Below are 5682 nucleotides of genomic sequence, written 5' to 3'. Positions count from 1 at the left end.
CACAGGCCTCCCTGGAGACTCTGGTTTTCAAATATCCATCTCTACCATACTAAAAATTAGCAAAACTAATGCTATTTTAGTTTTGCATGGAACTTCAATGCCTAGTAGCTTATACATACCTTCACAAAATAGATTATACGTGTATCCTAGAAGGAATTATCATAACAGATATCCTAGAAGGAATTATCATAACAGATAAGGGACTGGACTCCTTGATCTTTGAGGTTCTTTTCAGTTCCAAAAGTCTGAGATTGTCTTAAGATCTCAATGCCTATTACAACAGTGAAAGATGATAAATAAAACTTTAATGGTGGAAGAGAGAGAAAATTAGCAAAAAGCTGAATGGTTAATAGTCTGGAGTCATTTCGTGGAGTAGTAAAAAATTCTCCTAACTCAACAATAGTTGAGTTTCATAATGGTGATAAAAAAAGGTTCAATTTGGTTCAACATACTCTCTTTAAAAGGCAAGGAAATGTGTAATATATTTTTGGAAAGATTTTTGCCAAAAAATATTTTAGCATTTTTTTTTTTTTTTTTAAAGGAAAGACAGAGAGAAGGAAGGAAGGATAGAAGGAAGGAAGGAAGGAAGAAAGGGAAACATCTTTAAACATTTTCTTGTTTTATTGTATTTTGTTTTTCCGTTTTTTTGTTACATGGGCTGGGGCCGGGAATCGAACCGAGGTCCTCCGGCATAGCAGGCAAGCACTTTGCCCGCTGAGCCACCGCGGCCCGCCCTATTTTAGCATTTTGATTAGTTTTTATTAAACTTAAAAGGTTAAATTTCGGGGTGCAAGGGTGGTAGAATTCTCACCTGCATGAAGGAAACCCAGCTTTGATCCCCGGCCCATGTACTTTCCAAAAGCAAAACAAAAAGCAGAGAAAGAAAGAAAAAAAAGTCAACAAATGGTGCTGCAATAATTGGATACTCACAAGGAAAATGAATGAAAAGTAATTCCTCCTATACAGCATTCAAAAAAAAAAATAGGTTAAGTTTCAATTACTTGGAAAATACACAAAATTCATCTACTTCCTCTCCATGAAATAAGCAGTGCCATTTTGGGGACAACAAAGGTCTTCCTGTCACAAAATAGTTCATCACTGTTCTATCATGACACTGCCCTTTTCAGTGTCCTAGATTTCACCCCACTCCCCGAAATTGCCCCCATTTCAGTCATTTATTCAATAAGCATTTATTTATCACCTACTATATACCAGGCAGTACTGGTTAAAACAAGATATTGCCTCTGTCCTTAAGGAACTCACTGCCTAGCTCGGAAGATAAACATGTAAATAAGTAATCGAAATATGTTATAGTATGAGCCATGATACTAGAGGAATAGACATCAGACTACTTGGATGGAGATAAGGAGTAGAGAGAAAAAAGCTGAGGAAAAATTTGAGTCTTGAATTTTAAAGAATGAGCAGCTTTTGGTCCTGGGAGACTGTGTTGGAGGTGACATCAACTGGAGTGAAATGTACTGGTTCCTTGAGGCACTCTACATTCACCTCTTCAACCCTGTTGACAGAGTTCCAGCCAGCAAAGCATAAGGACATTCTGGGAAAGCTTTTACTTTCCAGATGTAGGTACCACCCCTTTCTGTTTCTACCACCTTCGTCCTGACAGTAAAGTGGATACATGTGGCCTGATGCCAGGGGCACAAAACCTTTTGTACAATTGGGAGGCAATAAATGTGAGGATAGATGCCCATACATTAAGAAGAGTAGAGACTTCCGGGAAGGTGGCCAACTACAGCAGCTTGAGGTTAGCCCTGCTCCATGGAAGAGTTAGAGAAGGAACAGGAGGGAGACTGAGGCAGCAATTCAGGAGTGCAGCTGACCTGGAGGAGCTTCTGCACCACATGTGGCAGCCCTGGTTGCAGAGGCCAAGGAACTGAGAGGCAGAGGGCTGGAGCTGGTGTGGAGGTGCAGAGCAGCAGAGGGGGAGCGCGGGACTAGGAAGTAATCCAGGCTGCTTTTCTCGGGCGCGCCACCCTCACCGGTGCAGTCCCGTGGCCAGGGACTCACCCCAAACCCCACGCACTTGAACCCCATCACTCACTCCCATTCCCCGCACTCCAGATGCCCCCAACCCACCAGTCCCCCAGTTCACTACTTACCCTCCACACCCCACCCCAAGTGCAGCCCAGCCCACCTCTCCTGCACCCCTCCTGAGTACTACCTCCCCCTCCCTGTCCCCTGCAGACTGTTGCCAGCGCATAAAGGCTGAGGGAACTAACCTTCATACCTAGGCTACCCCCAACCCCCCATAGTGTTGTGCAGCCTCACCCCACCCTCCCTGAGCTCAGCGCATCCCTTTACTGGCATTCCCAGGCCCACGCATGCGCATGGGTCCCCATCACGTCATTCAATTCTGGGAACCACACTTTACAGCAGTTCTAGAACCACGCATGTGCACAGCCCTCAGCCCCCACTTCCCAGCTCTGAGAAAGTGCCGACCTGCACAGCCAGGTCACATCTGCCCCAATCCATGAAGGTGCAACGCCAACCTGCTGCCACAGCGCTACACATGCACAAGGGCCCCCAGCCTTAGACCAGCGCACACCAGGGTTACACCCCCTAGACTGGTGCACCCGCACAGCTATGTCCTCCTTGGCTGCTGGGTGCCCATGTTCACAAGCATCAGCATAACGTCCCCAACCTGCACCCATACCTGCCCTGAAACAAATCACTGCAGTGAGTGCCCCACCCCATGCCCTGCTCCCTGCTGTACAATCATCCTGCAAACACAAGGCCTTAGGCTACTGAAAGAAATCAACTCCCAAATTAAATCAATCAAGATATTTACATGTGAAGAAGACAGCAGAAGGTCACTAAGCATATCACAATGCAGACAGAGCCTTGCCTAATGACCACATTAAAACACCAGAGGAGACACAGACATTGGAATAGCTAATCAAAGATGTTCATACAACTCTACTTAATAAAATAAGTGCACTAGCAAATGACATAAAGGAGATCAGGAAGACAGTAAAAGAGCACACAGAAGAATGTGAAAGAATAAAGGCAAAAATAGCAGAAATCACAGAGATTGAAACCTCTGTTGACCAAATAAAAAAGAAACTAGAATCACACAACACCGGATTTAAAGAGACAGAAGAAAGCATAAGTGATATAGAGGACAGGATAATTGACTTCGATGACTCAAAACAGAAAATGGCAAAAAAGATGGAAAAAATTCAATGGGAACTCAGGGAAATGATAGATAAAACAAAGCACACAGATGTAAGAATCACTGGTGTCCCAGAAGGAGAAGAGAGGAGTAAAGGGCTAGGAAGAGTAGTTGAGGATATGATGGGGGAAAACTCCCCAACCCTTACAAGGGACATAAATATACAAGTCAAAGAAGCCCAATGAACTCCAAACAGAATAAATCCAAATAGACCTTCCCCAAGGCACCTACTAATCAGTCTGTCAAATGTTAAGAGAAGCAAAAAAATCCTGAAAGTGGAACAAGAAGAACAATCTATTACATACAAGGGAAATCAAATAAGACAGAGTTCAGACTACTCAACTAGCACCCTGGGGGTGAGAAGGCAGTGGTATGGTATATTCAAGATCCTGAAAGAGAAAGAATTCCAGCCAAAAATTCTGTACCCAGCCAAATTGTCCTTTAAAATTGAGGGGGAGAGTAAAGCTTTCACAGTCAAAAAAGTCCGGAAAGAATTTGTCAACAAGAGACTGACCCTACAAGAAATACTAAAAGGAGTTCTGCCAGCTGAAAAAAAAAAAAAAGACAAGAGAGGGAGGTCTAGGTGATTTAAATAATGCAAAGAGAAAGAGGGAAAAGAATATATAGATGTGACAAATAAAATAAAAAAGATAAGATGGTGGAATCAAGAAACACCTTTTCAGTAATAACTTTGAATGTTAATGGACTATACTTACCAATTAAAAGATACAGATTGACAGAATGGATTAATAAACATAATCCAGCTATACACTGCTTACAAGAGACTCATCTTAGACACAAGGATACAAATAGATTTAAAGTGAAAGGATGGAAAAAGATCTTCCACACAAGTTGTAACCAAAAGAAAACAGGAGTAGCTATACTAATATCAGACAAAATAGACTGTAAATGTAAAGGCATCATAAGAAACAGAGAAGGACACTTTATACCAATTAAAAGGTCAATTCACCAAGAAGATATAACAATCATAAATGTTTATGCTCCCAATCAAGGAGCTTCAAAGTAAATGGGACAGACATTGGCAAAACTGAAGGAAGTGATAGATGTTTCAACAATAATAACAAGAGACTTCAATATACCACTCTCCCCTATAGATAGAACAACCAGACAGAAGATCAACAAGGAAACAGAGAAGCTATATAACTCGATAAATGAATTACCCCTAACAGACATATATAGGTCATTGCGCCCCAAAGCACAAGGATATACATTCTTCTCTAGGGCTCGTAGAACATTCTCCAGGATAGATCATACGCTGGGGCACAAAATAGGTCTTTATAAATTTAAAAATACTGAAATTATTCAAAGCACTTTACTGAGCACAATGGGATGAAGCTGGATCTCAATAACCACCAAAGAACGAGAACATTCACAAATATATGGAGATTAAAATACACCCTGTTAAACAACCAGTGGGTCAAAGAAGAAATTGCTAGAGAAATCAGCAGCTATTTGGAGATGAATGAAAATGAGAATACAACTTATCAGAACTTATGGGATGTGGCAAAGGCTGTGCTGAGAGGGAAATTTATTGCCTTAAATGTCTATATTAAAAAACAAGAAAGAGCAAAAATCAAGGACTTAACAGCAAACCTGGGGAAACTTGAGAAAGAACAGCAAACTAACCCCAAAGCAAATAGGGAAGAGAAATAACAAAGATTAAAGCAGAGATAAATGAATGGGAGAACAAAAGAACAATAGAAAGAATCAATAAAACCAAAAGTTGGTTCTTTGAGAAAATCAATAAAATTGATGGGCCACTAGCAAGACTGATAGAGAAAAAAAAGAGAGAGGATGCAAATAAACAAAATCAGAAATGAGAAGGGTGTGTTACCAAAGACCCTGGAGAAATAAAATAAATCATAAGAGGATACCATGAATAACTATATACCAAGAAACTAGACAACATAGAGGAAATGGACAAATTCCTGGAGATACACAAACAAGCTACACTGACTCAGGAAGAAATAGAAGATCTCAACAAATGAGTCACATGTAAAGAGATTCAATCAATCATCAAAAATCTTTCTACAAAGAAAAGCCCAGGGTCAGATGGCTTCATAGGGGAATCTAATCAAACATTCCAGAAAGAACTAACACCAATCCTGCTCAAATTTTTCCAAAAAATTGAGGAAAAAGAACTCTACCTAACTCATTTTATGAAGCTAATATCATTTTAATACTAAAATCGGGTAAAGATGCTATAAGAAAGGAAAACTACAGGCCAATCTCCCTAATGAACACAGATGCAAAAATTCTCAATAAAATATCAGCAAGTCGAATCCAACAACACGTTAAAAGAATTATACACCATGACCAAGTGGGGTTTATACCAGGAATGCAAGGATGATTTAACACAAGAAATCAATTAATGTAATACAGCACATTAACAAATCAAAAGCAAAAAATCACATGATCATATCAATTGACGCTGAAAAAGCATTTGACAAAATTCAACATCCTTTTCTGAT

This window comes from Tamandua tetradactyla, chromosome 14, assembly GCF_023851605.1.
Source record: "Tamandua tetradactyla isolate mTamTet1 chromosome 14, mTamTet1.pri, whole genome shotgun sequence".
Classification (NCBI taxonomy): domain Eukaryota; kingdom Metazoa; phylum Chordata; class Mammalia; order Pilosa; family Myrmecophagidae; genus Tamandua; species Tamandua tetradactyla.
Note: the sequence above shows the minus strand (reverse complement) of the source record.